This window comes from Anguilla anguilla, chromosome 8 (genome assembly GCF_013347855.1).
Source record: "Anguilla anguilla isolate fAngAng1 chromosome 8, fAngAng1.pri, whole genome shotgun sequence".
NCBI classification, from domain to species: Eukaryota; Metazoa; Chordata; class Actinopteri; order Anguilliformes; family Anguillidae; genus Anguilla; species Anguilla anguilla.
The window spans coordinates 44,976,782-44,993,989 of NC_049208.1; the positions used below are offsets into that span (position 1 = coordinate 44,976,782).

General features: G+C 37.7%; 1 long non-coding RNA gene across 1 annotated transcript; it reads right to left on the reverse strand.

The window, feature by feature from the left end:
- Nucleotides 1-11,118: 11,118 nt before the first annotated feature.
- Nucleotides 11,119-16,448, reverse strand: LOC118234580. Its single transcript, XR_004766688.1, has 4 exons — nucleotides 16,385-16,448; nucleotides 15,437-15,496; nucleotides 12,818-12,927; nucleotides 11,119-11,558 (listed from the first exon to the last, which is right to left on the reverse strand). It is a non-coding gene; the product is annotated as an uncharacterized LOC118234580 (long non-coding RNA).
- Nucleotides 16,449-17,208: the final 760 nt, after the last annotated feature.

Below are 17,208 nucleotides of genomic sequence, written 5' to 3' on the forward strand. Positions count from 1 at the left end.
CCACTAGTGTCGGAGTGCAAAAAAAACAAACAAAAAAAAAAAGATCGATAGGCACAATTTAGTGCCTGGTCGCGATCGCCATCATATACATCAGAAGGAAATGTCACTGACAAAAATTTTTAAAGTTCGCTCTCTTTGCAGTGGTTTGGGCTGGAAACAAGCTGTAAGAGCAGAATAAGCCCCCAAAGTGAAGCACAACACTGCCTACAGATCGTAGATGAGATCGCTGTGAGGTTGCTTTCTGTAGAGGATTTCAGCTGCATGCTTCCAAATTCCTGAAAATGCTACAGCGGTAGCTAGCCATAAGTGCATGCTGCCGTATGAGTGCTCTGTGCCAGGGCAATCGCGACCACAGCATTTATTTTGCCTTTTTGTATAGCCATTTCCGTGGATAAAATCGCATTTATTATTATTATTTTCTGTTAAAAACATTTAATTTATATCCAGAGAGATAACCAACTACTTGCAAGTTAGATGACATGTGTAGCCATTTACTAATACCATCGCATTTCAGGCTGGAAAATAAACCGTTAAACCAGAGAAAATGCTGAGTTGTCTTAGAATCTTTATCGCAACAGAATGGATCAAGGCTGGCAGAGTCCGCATTGGAACGAAGGCCGTAACAAAACGTTAACTACGTCACACAACAGCTGTTTTAGAATGTCATTGCGTCACCTGAATCATTTTTGCTGCCCGGATAAAAATTGGCGTGGCAGCTCCACTCGGGAGCGGCTGAGTCACGTGCGACACCTAGTGGTAAAATTCGGTATTACCGGTCCGGTCCGGCATTTGACTTAATATCAAACCGGTTTAAAAAATTTTACATCGGCCCAACCATAGCAACAGCTAGATATCTCGTTAAGATTCTAATTCCTAGAACTAAGGGCGCAAAATTAAGGTTGGAATAAAAACTTACAGGATGGTAACTCGGCAGGATGAGGTTTGGGCAGCCCTGTTATAGATTACTTAATGCAGGACAGCCCAATCCTGTTCCTGGAGATCTACTGTCCTGTTGAGATTCACTCCGACCCTAATAAAACACAACGTATTTAACAGCGAGAGCTTGTTGAGCTGCTAATTAGTAGAACCAAGGGTGCTAAATTAGGGTTGAAATGGAAACCTACAGCATGGCAGAACTCCAGGAACAGGGTCGGGCAGCCCTGCTTTACACTAACAGTAGCCTACTAAACCAAATTGGTTTGCACAAACATGGAAACTAGCTTTTACACGGAATAGTAAGCTACTAAACGCTACAAGTACCCCTAAGTAGGAGTAAATAAAACGAAACCACGGACCATTTTGTTTGAAGGAGGCTAGCTAAACAACCATAATCGTTATTTTGAAAATTTGTAGCCATTCGGTTGTCACGAGGAGACATTCAAATTAATTGTAACCGCTAGTCGAAACCTTCTCCAAAAAAGTTTTACTTAATGTGGGCTACATTCCATGTGTTTCCATGCAGTTTCATAATTATAAAAGCATGGTCAAAATCTACTAACTACAGGCATACCCATAACGGCTCTAAAACCAAAACGGCGCTAAAACGATTTCACAAACGATTTATCACGAACTTACGTATAACCAGTGCAACACAGTCCAGGGCAGGTACAGAATGACAGCAGGGAAGGCCATTTATTTAATGTTGTGGTCAGACGTTTTACCATAGTTGAGACGAGACTGCTTTTTTGAAAATCCATCCACGCATAAGGCATTTAGATTCGCTTTGTTATGGCTAGAGCTACTCTTTCGTCTCACCTTCACGTAGCTAGTACCATAGACTGTAGCCGACATAAAAATGTTACCGCCAAAACTAAGAGCTGCACACCTGATCATCACATAGTAAAAAGACACGTGACAACAAGATGCATATCTCCCAGCAACCTCTTTGCATATCTGAAAAGACAAGACTTCTGCCAAAATAAAGTACCACAAATATAAATTACGTTTTTGCAATACATAAGTTCTGACATGCTATTATGAAATTAAAAAGTCCATTACCATGAATTTGATTTTTTAAAGAAAGGGTAGGCTTATATAAAACACAAATGATTTGTATATGTAGTCGTTCATACGTCATGCGCCAAATCCACGCTTGGCTGAGACAGGTAGTTTACAAACTCCATACCTTTTCGATTCAATAGCCTAATGGGCAAAAACACATTTCTCTACAGTGCAGCAGTACAGTGGAATAATCTGCCCACACATCTGAAATAGAGTGTTCAACAGAGCACGTTTAAAGTGGCCTTAAATAAATCGTCACAAAGTACCATGTAGCAATTTCAATTTCAACCTTTATGACCAAGAAAGAATGAGCATGTTCACATAGCTGCCCCGCCGCCTGCTAATTATACGTTGATTGTATTGTCTTCGCTTGCAGTCTTGTTTTTATCGGGTAGTGTGTTAAGTGTTATAGCCTACTAGAGGACCACAATGGAAATAAGCCTTCGGGCTTTATTGAGTTTTCATCCTCTGTGATTTTTAATGTAGGCTATGTAATGACTGCAGTGCAATGTTTTTTTAATAATCAAATTCATTCACCCTCCCCCGTACAGCGCTTTGTGTTGGCCAGTGGAAAGGTTTGAGCACCTCTAGTAGGAATATTTCATATTACCTTTTTTTCCCCCCACAGACGCAACGAGAAAGAACCCCGAGTCAAGGGCCGCCACGTAGAGGGCTACATAATTCGCTGGCTGAATTACTCAAGTGACCGAGGAGGTGGACGAAGGAATAGGGAGCTTTGTCGTAATCAGAATGAATGAATGAATGAATGAATGAATCAATAAATAAATGAACTTATTTTTTAGATTTGTAGTTAAATATTAACCAGCAGATATAATAAACATTTCATCTTTCTTATTGTCATTATTGGTATTATAGTTTTTCTTAACAATACACAAATACATTTCTTGACTCTTACTCTTGACTGCGGTTTCCTGTTGTAATTTCATAGGCGAAGACAGTTAAGATATAAGCAGCATCACTTTCCCCCGATGTTAAGTACGAGCAGTGTGAAATCGGATAGTCTACTTAAGCTAGTAAACCTACATAAAATCTTAGTGAGATATTTACATCAATCATCAATGGCATCTGTATATAAAGAGATTTATTATTGTGTTTTGTTAAGGGCAGTTAGGGTGATATTCAGCTTTAATGAAAAAGCAATAGACTACCAATATAACAGACCTAATTCTATAACTCTAAAATTAGCCAATCACAACAAAGAAAAATCGTGTGGCTGTGAGTCGTTTGCCAGAGCCGGACCAGACGTCATAACGGCTCTGGCCCGACTGCAGAAACCAACTATAGGCCGGTTGTGCGACAAGTCGGTGAACAGATCAGGCCCAGCGTAGAACCGGCTCTCCTTGGCTATCTGGGAAGAAACATTGTGAAGGAATTCGCACAGAAGAATGCAAGGAGGAAAGGGCGTTTTGGTCATTGTTAAAGGTAAGTACATATTTAATTCTATTAGGGATTATTAGGGATATTTATTAATCATTGAATCAAATTAACTCGGGGTAAGATGTTGGCCTAGCCGTAGGCCTATTTGTAGGTCTGTTCTCTGTGCTGGTTTGTGTATGGATGTGTGTAGCTGTGTGGGCGGACACGCACACACGCACACACACAGGGTTTCAGTTGACGCATTTGCCTCTGCGGTAGAGGTTCCGCTGACAAGAGGGAAATGCTTGCAGGATTCTGACAGCAGGGGGATGCAGAGTGTAATTTTTCCTCATAAAGACAGCTTCCATCATTCTGCATTGTATGTGACGTCACGCCGCATTGCATTTCAGGGATATTCGCTATCTTAACCTAAGGTACAAGCCAAATCTTGCCAATCCTTGCCCATTTAGGGGGTACCCTATTTAAAGCTTTATAACTCCAGATGTGAACACCACAAAGACTTTAAAAATGGCTTAAAAGAAGTAAGACATTTGTACAATTTACAATACTAATGCAGATTATTTCTTCCAAAATTATGAATATAAACTAAAGTGCCACAAATGCAATTGTTTTGACAAAAAAACAAAAATAAATTTGCAATTTTTAAGTTTGCAATGAAATACTGAGAGATTGCATATATACAGGAGGTTAAAATATACATGTGCTAGGTCAAAAACTTCTTGACCACAAGTTCATAAAATCTAAGGGTGGATATGTAGAACTACTATAGATGTATGAAGCAAAAACTATGCAGTGTACCCAGCATCTCCAAATCTATCCAAAATGTCTAAATTATGCATTGCTGTAAATCATAACATATCCACGTATTTCACTACAAATCAACTGTTTTGACTCAAGAAAATCACTGTTGCATAATTTTCAAATGGGAATTACAAGCTTTCAGTCAGTACAGTGGTCTAAAATAGCTAGGTGTCCAGAAACATATCCAAAATCTCTCCAAAATTGAATAAAATGCTTTTTGTCCATTATAAAGCATATAAATGAGCCCCTTATGAGGGTTTAAGATGAAACATTGCTATCAGATTTTTAAAAATTATGCAAAAATATTGTCACACAATGCGGTACAGTACCTAAATGTGTAATAATTAACTCGTGTGTATTTCTATACTCTGTACTCTTGTATATTTTCTTGTATGGGGATGAGGCAACATGAAAACAATTTTCACCCGTCCACCACGTTTTGGCAATGTTCCAGCTCTGACGTCATCACTGTTGCATGCTTCACAAAAACTATTACACTTCCGTCTAACGCTTACAGTGTGAAATATTTACATTATATAACACCACTAACCTATTTAAAGATACTCAATTAAAAAAATAACGTATATAACCGAAATATTTTGAACGGTAATACTTACATAGCAATGAAGAAATCTCCTCTATGTTCAGTAGATAGAGACAGAGACAGTATCAATGATATTGTTCTATTCGCTTCTGTTTTGCTCCAGAAAACGATGTCAGTTAGGTCTATCAGCAAACATATGGCTTAGCTATGTTCAGAAGTCCTCAATAATAATAGTATTTTCCAAGAAATTACGAAATATCCTTGAACACGTTTCGTTAGGTGCATCGTATTTGTCTGCTAACAGGGTGAATGCGTAAGTGAATATGATGCTAAGAATATTTTCTGTTACGCTGACCTATAAAACGCTATTCCAAAAGCAGAATTAGACATGTTATACATCGTTAGAAAGCTTATACTCTCGCCTACTGAATAAATGAATTGTCAATCAAGTCAGACTGTACTAAAAAGGGCGACGACGCCGTAAACAACAGGTGTGGTGTTACGCACAGCTATTTTGGAAGATACCCAGGCGTCACAGATGCGCCTATATTTCCCAAACAGATTGTCCAAGACAATATATGACCACGCAGTCTCAAAAGGGACATCTCTACACGTAAAACCAACAGTAAGGTTTTATATTTATTCAATATTTAGTCCCAGATATTGACTGTAGAATGACATGGTATCCTTTTTAAAAACTTTTTCTTGTTTATTTCGTTATTGAGTGAGCAGCGTTTTCACTGCTGTATAGGCATATCTTAGGGCTATTGTCGGGTTTATCTTGTTGCTATGACGGAATACGATTTTTTAGTGGTGAAAGAATATTTTTATTAATGCCAGGATAGACAATATTGTCCATTATGTCAAGGGTGGGGGGTGTTTTTTAGATGAGACTGCAGGGAAGGGGTGCGTGTTAAATGAATGACCGGAGCGACAATGGTGGGGCTACGAAACTCCGTTTTCAGCATAGTTGTCATGTTTCGTCTACTAATGAAACTGAAACAACGTGTTTCTGTTTTCATCTCACACGTTGGTTGCAGTAGCACCGAATGTTTGACTTTAGTAATCTAGGCACGCGGGCGTGCCCACCACTAGGGGCTGTGCGCTAAGAGGTTAAAAACATTAAATTCTGTACATTCTGACCCCATTTCAACGGACAGAATTCATAAACAACTTCACATGTCCACACAATAAAGCCCCAAACTAAGGGGATTTTGCGTTTTCTCCTTCTTCTTCTCATTCTTATTTTTCCTGCCGCCTATCCCACTAATAACATGTCTCCCCATTGGACATTTTACCGACACCCGCCAAATCTTCACCTACATGACCCAATGAAAAACTCGCATACACACGCAAAATACCCATACCTTTTTACTCTGAAACTTTTTCAATCCAAACAGCTAGTCCACCTGTGGCCTAGTGGGTAAGGTTACAGTCTTGGGAACACAGGGTCCGAGGTTCAAGCCCAGCTAGGTACGCGTTTCTTTAACCTGCTTTTAATAATTGTCTACTACTTCTCAATTATTGCTTTTGCACCATATCTACCCGCCGTTAACCGAACGTATACACTGAATTATGACTGCACGTACAGTTATTAACCGGCTACAATATTGCAAAGCCATATGGATTCAACGGGAGCGCTTCTGTGCTTAATGGCTTGTGTTTTTTAAAACCACGGACAGGTTTGCTAATGAGATTCCACGCATTGCATAGCTATGTCATGGTGCTGCACTAACCAAGTCACAGACTGGTAAACCTCCGGTTGAAGGATTGAATACCGCCTCGCCCTCAGGCAGATAATTCCCTCTTTTACACTAACGTTTTCTTACGCTTTTATATTTTCTTTACCAAAACTCGCTCACGGCCACCCATATTCATTTCATGACGGCAAATGTATTCCTTTTATTAAAAAAGTTACACCAGTTCACCACCCAATCAAAAACTCGCATACACAGGCAAAATACCCATTACCTTCTTACTCTGAAACATTTCAGGGTTAAATAGCGAATCTGCTTGTGGCCTAGTGGTTAAGGTTACAGTCTTGGGAACACGGGGTACTAGGTTCAAGCCCAGCTAAGGACATGTTTCTTTAACCTGCTTTTACCCTCACTAATAACGTTCTCTTATGCTTACATTTGCTTAAACCAAAACGCACTCATGGCCACCCGTATGCATTTCATGACGGCAAATGCATTCTTTTTATTAAAAAGTTACACCAGTTCACAGCTGTGCCATTTCTACTAACTACATTTCTTCACTTGGCTACTGTACAAAACCTTCTTATCAGCAAACGCCACGTTTCTACATTCATGTTACCTCGCCCTGTTCTCTATCTAACCACATACAAACAATTACTACGCATGTCCGTTCTGCAACTCCCCATTAAAACATTACATTTAAAAACATGATTCACTCATAATTATAACTACCAGTATTGAACATGAAAAAAACACAGCAGTGCAATACATTTCACACGTTACTTAACCCACTTCAACAGCTGGCGCTTTATAGCGACTGTTATATATACCGTTCTATAAGGAATATAAGCTCGCTCATGGTCACTCCATTTACTTCGCACTATACTCCGTGATCATGTCAACCTTCACCTACATGCCCATTCTGCTAAAAACATATTGTTTCAACTACGGAATTTTGTCATTTCATCCTAATTTCTCTCACACTGTTGTTATTTTCTCATATGCAAAGCCTGCTGGGACATACGCGTCTGCTCCTATTCTCCACTATCATGTTTTCCGGTTCTAGTTTAGCAAAACAGCGAAGAGGATTCCTACCTGCAGATAAGCCTATCAAAATGCCTTATAAACCTTACAAACACTAAAACTGCATCTCCACGAAATAACAGACAACGGAGCAGGACAGAAGGATAAACCTTACAAAAACTAAAAGTGCATCTCCACGAAATAACAGACAACGGAGCAGGACAGAAGGCTACACAAGTTGCGACCTAGGGAGTTATAATTCTACGGGCTTGCTGATTCTTTTGTCAGTCAAGGCTCCTTGGATGGACGTCAAATCCGTGAGTACATACACTGGCCATATTTCATCTGCGTTTCCAATGCGTTTACGCTTACGTCACTGCATCCTTTCTCACAGCCACTGTTTTTACATATATAGCAAACCGAAACTGCTGAACGGTACACTCTCATCAGACTGTACAAATTCACACAACGATAGCCATAATCCACAACTGTTTCTTACAGGCTCGCATTTCTCACTCTCATAATAAAACGCTTTGCAAAAAGAAATGAACTCATAAAAAACACGTTTTCAACGTACAAAAATGCCAAGTTACTCAAAAGTATTGATATCAAAATGACGCCAAGTTACGGTACTACAAACAATATAGGCTATCTTGCCTCACCGAAATGACATAAGATGTATTTCAAAGCAATGCTACCCAATATTTCCTCAGTTCTTTCAAGTCACTTGGCCCTGTGTTTTGTAATCTTACCATTTTACAATGTCATGCAAACTTTGTGTCAGATCAAAGAGTCAAATATTTCGAATTGCCTCATGGAACACATTGAAATTAATGTACAAAATTGCTGCTGAGTAACTACAGGAAGCATATTTCTCCAGAAAACATGTTTATACTTGCTTCCGAACTGAATTTGAGTACATGTGCAAGTTATTGTATATTTGCTACGTACAATGAATACTGCATGTAAAATACATAGTGTGCATACATACATAGAGAACTTCTTTATCCCCATGGGGACATTTCCCTCGCAGCATGTTACATTCACATTTACGAACACACGCTTATACCAAGAAACATACTATCATTCACGCAACAGAAAGGCTGGGCAGGGAAATACATACATACCAATACAAATTGGACATATACACGCCTATTCAATCAATCTTCACTGTGAGAGAGCCATCCACACATATGTTTGGCGTGTCCATGTACTGCATGCTTATACACAGGGCCAAGTGACTTGAAAGAACTGAGGAAATATTGGGTAGCATTGCTTTGAAATACATCTTATGTCATTTCGGTGAGGCAAGATAGCCTATATCGTTTGTAGTACCGTTACTTGGCGTCATTTTGATATCAATACTTTTGAGTAACTTGGCATTTTTGTACGTTGAAAACATGTTTTTTATGAGATCCCATTTTACTGCGCATGAGGTAAGTTGACCCCAGTTGTTCTAGTGATGAGCAGTTTTCCGTGAGTAATGCCAGGTGACATTGGCAGCACACTACGTGACCAAAGACGGGAAGTATTGGAGAGGCTAACTGCTTGTCCAAAATTACCAATACTTACACAATGTCTCCATGCCGCTTACCAGTGATAAAAATGCCTACTTATTAGATAGCGTTAATTTAATCAACAAAAAATATTCCTTATGACCCCTTCTTCCATGACGAAAACAAAACAATGAAATAACAATTTAGAATATGCCTTAGGGTTTAAAGTGAACAACTCATTTATAAAATAAATGTTTTACAATAAAGAATTAATGTAAATAGATTAATTAAAACTCCTCAATTAGCATGCTCAATCAAGCTACATCACATGGTAACAGCTAGCTAGCAGAAGGTGTTAACAAGGTATAAAGTGTACTTTGCATTAGGCTACTATCTGCCGGTTAACTGAAATGTCATAAAAAAACGTAATATATATTCACTCCATTAATATAATCAAAACTTACCTGAAAGCCTGTAGTCCTTTGGTTCAGGTAGTGTTGGCAGTAATGTGGGGTGCACACATGATTGGAGAATGCACTGTGCATGCAGAGGGTTGTAATTTTACTGAATTCCTATTTAAAGGTGCAGTGTGTAGAATTTAGTGGCATCTAGCGGTGAGGTTGCAGATTGCAACCAACTGAATACCCCCCCCCCCCCTTTCCAAGGACGTAGGAGAAGCTACGGAGGCCTCTAAGTTCTAAAAATGATGTCATCGTCTACGACAGCATCGAGTAGCCAAATGTCAAGTGATGAGGTTCCGTGATAGATTTATAAATTGTAGTTATTTAGTCTGTAAAACTATAGGTCATAGCTTACAAGTAAGATAGCGATTATGATTGTTAATTGTTCCGAATTGTGGTAGTGTTTAATTGCTAACGTTAGCTGCTTTACATGGTAAATCATAGAAAGACATGATTACACTACTAACGCTTACATTAGTGTAAAATATCCTCATTATAAAATACCACTAACCTATGTAAAGACACTCAATTTCAAAAATAACGTATATAACCAAAATATTTAGAGCAGTAATACTTACATAGCAATGATGAAATCTTATCCGTTTTCAACAGATTAAGACAGAGTAAATCAATGATATTCCTATCCGCTTCTGTCTTACACCAGAAAACGATGTCAGCTAGGTCTATCAGCAAACATATCGCTTAGCTATGCCCAGAAGTCCTCAATAATAATAGTATTTTACAAGAAATTATGAAAAATCATTAACAACGTTGTTAGGTGCAGCGTATTTCACTGCTACCAGAGTGAATGTGTAAGTGAATGCGATAACAAAACTTTCGATTATGCTGACCAATGAAACGCTATTCCAAAAGCAAAATTAGTCATGTTATACATTGTATCTTCCAAAATAGCTGTGCGTAATACCACACCTGTTGTTTACAGCGTCGTTGCCCTTTTTAGTACAGTCTGGCTTGATTGACAATTCATTTATTCAGTAGGTGAGAGTATGAGCTTTCTAACGATGTACAACATGTCTAATTCTGCTTTTGGAATTGCGTTTTATAGGTCAGCGCAACAGAAAATATTCTTAGCATCGCATTCACCTACGCATTCACTCTATGTTAGCAGAAAATATGCTGCATCTAACGAAATGTAGTCACCGATCTCAATTTCTTGGAAAATACTATTATTATTGAAGACTTCTGGACATAGCTAAGCCATATGTTTGCTGATAGACCTAGCAGACATCATTTTCTGGAGTAAAACAGAAGCGAATAGAACAGTATCACTGATACCGTCTCTGTCTCCATCTACTGAACATAGATGAGATTTCATCATTGCTATGTAAGTATTACTGCTCAAAATAGTTCGGTTATATACGTTATTTTTGAAACTGAGTATCTTTAAATAGGTTAGTGGTGTTATATAATGTGGATATTTCACACTATAATGTAAGCGTTAGATGGTAGTGTAATAGATTTTGTGAACATGTAACAGTGATGACGTGAGAGTTGGAACATTGGCAAAACGTGGTGGACAGTTGAAAATTGTTTTCAAGTCGTCTCATCCCCATACGAGAGTACAGAGTATAGAAATACACACAAGTTAATTACACATTTAGAGAGTGTACCGCATTGTGACCATTTTTTTTTTGCATTATTTTTAAAATCTGATAGCAATGTTTCATCTCAACTAGTTTAACTCACACGCTGTTTTTTTTTCCATGAGCTAAACCCCTTTTTGTGTATTAGCAAAACACATTTTAACCTCAATGTATATACATCAAAAGATCTTTTACCATTGGTGTATGTATCAAAATACCTTTTAAAAGAAATAGTATCAATTCCCCCAATATCAATATCAATCAACAGAGCAATAAAAGTAACTTCAACCAATGAAACAGTGATTCCCTTTTTTTCAGTCCAATGAAGGGAATGAAAATATACAGTCTATTAAATGTGTCCTTCAGTGTTCTGGCAATGATCAGTCCTACCAGGATTTCAGATGAAAGCAACAGTTCCGATCTTTCAGAATCGTCCCATCAATTAGCTTGGCTGCAACTGCTGAACTCTACCACCACTGTAGTAGCGCAGAGAAGCAGCAGAAGAAATCCACTTGCCTCCAAAGATGTCGAATCTAACACAAACAGGGAGAAAGGAAAAGACCCGGTTGAATAGGCCAAAGAGAGGATTACATATTCACTCTATGCATTTACATATAGTTGTGATCATAAACTGCTCCAATTACACATGTGATTAATTTCTTTGTGTGTCTTATTACTCTTCATTAAATCAACCATACACATGGCTAAAATACTTTTTTATAAACATCACCGTATTAATTAGTTGCTCTGACCCATAATTTACTTTCCCTTTTATTTTTACTGCTAGCACACTTGCCAAATACACACAGGCGGAGCGCCAAATTACAACGCACTGGTTCAACATGTCATGTTCAGAAATGTCCAAGAACCCTTAAACGCGAATTGGCGTTTTCTTTGAAGTTACAATCTCGAAGATTTCCGTTTCGTTCTCTTTGGCGGTACCAAAGGCGGAAAGCAGTAATTGCAGGTGTTCCACCGGATCCAACCAGTTTCGCCTGTGTGACGTCAGTCAGTTGGCACCTGGGCCACGCCAACTATCCCTACTAACAAAATGTGGTTGTGGCGACGTACTATCAACATCTTCTATTGGTCTCGTAACGTCCGCGTTACGTCTCAATTTACGTAGTATTACCGTAAAAACGTAAGACCAGCACCCCGTCGCTGCGACGTCGCAAAACAACGTTGTGGATACGTAACAGTTACGTCCTTACAATTTTACGTTTGACAATGTAACAGAATAACCTTACCCCGAAGTTGTGATTACGTCGCCAGGCAGTCATCCGTCGTAACGTTATAGATTTACGTTGCAGACACGTTGTTTAAACTTCTTTATTACGTTATTTACCTTTCCACAACGTTGCGGATTGGTCACTTACTAAACCCTGACCATACATTTTGATTGTGTGTTAAAAAAAGGTATATCATGGTGTTTTAATTTTGATCTCCATTCTATCCTACCAATGAAATGCCATTGCTTCTGTAATTCAGATCTTCAAAATTTAAGATACTTTAAGTGCAGCAATAAAAAATGTACACATAAAGCCCAAATAGAATAGAAAGCCTTTATGGTCATTGTATAGAATACCATTGAGATCAGGTTCAAGTTACATTTCTAGGTAGGCAATATGGGCAAGCATAATTATGGTACAGAAGATGAGAAACTAGATACAAAAACATAAAAAGGGTGAAGGGTTTCAGGACAGTAATAACCATAGACCAATGATTTCAACATTAATAGTGTTGAGTATTTTTGTCTTTTTCAAGCGGTGAACTACATTCAAGTTAGGATCACCTTGGATCAACTTGGAATACAGTCACTCTTGTCTCAGGCATGTCTTGAGTGGGGAAGGCTGGACCTCAGGTTCTTCACTGGGGCAACAGTCATAAGGCCATGTGTGGGAGCTGAAAGGATATGAAATTGGACCAAGTAAGAAAAATACATTGAGTAACAATTTTTTTTAAAATGTTTATAAATGTGTTTTATAAACATTATAAGCAGGCTAAAATCGTAATTGTATTTTGACAATGACAAACATATAGGGTAAATGTCCCTATTAAGCCCACCAAGTCCGCTTTTCAGACATTTTTAATGTATACTGCCCCAATTTAAGTGAGAACATTTTAGTTAAAATGAAAGTCTAATCTCTCATTTGAAGTGCCAATAATTCATTTATATATTTCTAATGTTTTTATTGTTTAATTTGTCAAAATATGTCAAAAGTCTGGCATGGGCTTAATGGGAACCTAACGTACCCTTTAAGCCCATGGGTGTTCCAAATAAGCCCACTTCATGATTTGTTGATAAATAAATATACATTTAAAAAATCTTAACACAAACTTCTATTCAAATCTGTAATCTCTTAGCTCTCAATAGCTATTTTCATTTTGTCTCCACTCCTATCCTATGGCCTGCAAATGGCATTTGAAATAGGCATGACCAGCCATTTTGCTGTGTTGTCAACACAGAAAAAGTTAAACTTACAATATGTCTTCTTTGGAATGTAGCCAAAAAAAACTATTTACGAACAAAATCAAAACTATAGTGGAAATTGCTCTTCAATACTTCATCTTTCAATACATGTTGTCATTTTGTCTGTATCTCTATCCTATCATGTGCTGTTGGCATTTGAAATTGGCCAAAATTTCTGGTCCAGCCAGCTGGTTGAAAGTGCAGGTGTTATGAAAATTTCTGAAGACTGACTGACTGAACGAAAAACAATTTCAGGTTCAATACTAATGTTCTAAGGATAGTAAATGAGTCAATTTCAGGATTTACAATTAAACAATAACTAATTCATTTTCAAATGTTAATCACATTTAGTAGTTAGTAGTTTGAAAACATTGTAAAAACACATTTTAGAACCATTCAGTTCAGTAACATTAAAACACAGTTCATTATGAGGAGACATCAGTCATAACATCTTGAAGCTCATGTATCATTAGCCTATAACTTAAACAAAATAAACAAGAAAGATTTCAACGTTTCTGCAATTTCTACTTTCTCCTAGACTAAACGTAGGCCTATGCTCTTTGAGGTGATTGTATCGTTTTAGTAAGGCTATCATTTGCTCCATGCTCCATCTTAGTAGTGTAACACAACATACCTATGTTATGTACCTATGTTATAACCTATAGGGTGGTCTAAGCTTTATTTTATTTGTTTGTTTAAATCTTTTGCCCACGTTGTGGTTGTCTTTGTCTTACGGTAACAAGTCTTTCATGGCTTTCATCTTGTTTTTGCAGATTTTCAATGACCTCATGATTGCGCAAATAGAATGGAGGATGAACTTGCGCTTCTATCATGCGTGGACATGAACTGTAGTTCTTTTGTGTTTTAGTCATCTTAAACTAAAACTCATCTGAAAAGTAAAGATTAAAAAATTATTGCTAATGTTAAGACACAGGCCTATCCAGAATGAATTGACCTATGCAATATCACTGACATTTAAATATGGGTATTAATTATCTGAATTATGGAGCTGATTCATCAGGTAAGGTCAAAATTAGGGAGGGAAATGGTTCAAAGGTGAAAAGGGAGAAAATCCCCACTGAAACACAGTAAAGTGGGCTTAATGGGAACAGATGGGCTTAAAGGGCACATCAGTGAATTTATGGTTAAAATACAGAATATTTTATTCTACTCACATGACATTAAAAAAACGACTATATGAAATAAATCTATATATGGTGCACTAACATAATATGAAAAGTATAAATTGATCATGCAGAGAAGTAATTAGCTATACTCATTTACATCCACCCAAGACAGTGTGATTTTTTTTGCTAGAGTCCCCTTTAAGCCCACCAGGTAAAAATGTTAATTAAAAAAAAAAAAAAAAGATAAACACACATTTATTGTCTATTTAACAATATAATAATATAAACTGCATACAAAAATATAAACTATTCATGCTTTATGTCATTGCAATGAACCGTACTATGTAGCTACTGTATTAGTGCAGCATGTGGTCTGTTGGCTAACGTGCTAAAACTCATATTTTGATTTCAAAAGAAACAATATTTCTTATTCAGGTAATATTCTAACATATGCCTCATTCAAAACACTAATCACTTAAATTTCAATAACAAATGAGTACTTACCAAAAACAGGAGTAGAAATATACAAAATGTTATTTTCTGAGGGTACCAAAATCACCTAAGTTTTTTTGCAACTTCTGGGATCAGCAGGCACATGCCACACGTGCTTCGATAACTCAATATCGACAAATGTGATTGACTTACAATAAAAAGTGTCATTTATGTAACAAGCAGCTTCATCTGAAAAAACATCACACAGCAAAAAATGTCGTTTTTTTATTTATTTGACTTGCAAGTCAAATCAAGAAGTTGCAAGTGGGCTTATATGGTACGTGGGCTTAATAGGGACGTTTACCCTAATATCCATAACTACCTTCATTCTGATCTTGTGCTCTAGTTTCCATTTGAGCTGTTGGGCCAAATGTAGAGAACTCTGCAAAAGAAAATCAATTTAAGTCAGTATTTGGTGAAAATACAGAGAAATAGTCTTGATTAATATTGATTACACTGCCGCGAAGCCAAAGCCTATTTATTTATTTAATTTTTTTAAGGCCACGATTACACCAGGTATAGAGAAATAATGCTAGAGGATTTTTTGAGTTTTTGTATTTCTAATGGAAATAACGTTTAGCTAAATGCTTTCAAAAGAGCGCAAAAATAGCTTTCAAAAGAGGCGCCAACAATGCTAGCTTGAAAAGGCTTGCTAGCTCCAGTTTGTCAAACACCAAAAACCAAATGAAGACCACAACTATTTTATATCACATTTATGATGCATATTTTAACCAACATGTTGATATCTCATTAGGACGTGGACAAGGTGAATTACAGCTTTCAAAAGAGCCCACACACATACGTTAGCTTTCAAAAGTGGCGCTGGCAACAACGCTACCTAAAAGTACATAAAAAAAGGTGCTTTACGGACAGCCGTTTATACATGTCGAATTAGCTCAATTGTTAGCTAACTAAACAGGCCATCGCCGAGATCAGCTAGGTAATGTTAGCTGGTCTTACATTACATTTGCACTGGGCTATTAGCGTTAAATACTCAAAGTAGCAAATATGTTATCTAACAGAACACTAACTCAAATTAGCCCCAAACAGACGCCATTTCACCTACTAACTTAAAGCATTAGCAACATTAAACTAGAACTGCAAACATGCATGTTGAAAGTAGGACTCCATCATTACATTACAAATACTACTAACTGAAAATGTCTCCAATGCATTCAGTTCTTCTTGTTAGTTTTTACGGCGGTTGGCATCCAGTATTGTTGCATTAATACATTCAGTTAAAAATATAAAGGCGTAATGAAACGCTTACCTGCTCTTGAACGCCGCCAGATTTTCCCACGGAGAATTTGAAATCACAACGACCTTCTTCTAAGACCACGTCACAGCAACATGCGCATGTGATTGAATATACCGTCTTCTTGTTTTACAGCGGGTGGTACACAGCTTATTGGTGAATTACCGCCACCTTCTGCTCCGGAGTGTGTATCAGACAATAGATTTACACTAAAAAATCCCTTCACCCTAAGCTATATTTTATCCTCCATGCTTTACACCGAGTCCTACTATATAAAATCCCTATCCATGTCAGCCACCCTAGAACCCTATACCTGCTTATCCATCATATCCTATATCTAAAAATAAATAAAAATTTAGTTTTCTCCGGCTTGACATCTTTACACAGAAATTAGACTCGGCTCTGCTCCACCTATACCCCAGGTTAATGCTCGGTGTAAAGACGGCTTTATTCCGATCATTATAATATATTGATGAACTTGATAGCAATGTAAATAACGGTAACGCCAATTCAGATCAATGATTCGCAACGAGACGAAACTGTTTTAGAATGTTGCAGAGAAAAATGCAGCGGTGTGAACTGGTTAGTTGCAGAGCGTCTGAAGCCGTTGCCTGGTCTCAAAAGACCCACCTTGTCAAATTGGCAAGTGCAGTTAGAACGTTTACATTCAGACGTCTTGGAATTTTGCAAGTTGCATACAGTCTCGTTACGAATCATTGATCTGAACTGACCTTTAGTTAGCTACATTGCAACGTTGCAACAAGGTAGCATTGCATTCGAGAGACGTTTTGCGAGGTCAGTACCAGTCGGTAGCGTTAGCTAGCGTTTTTTCTAATTGT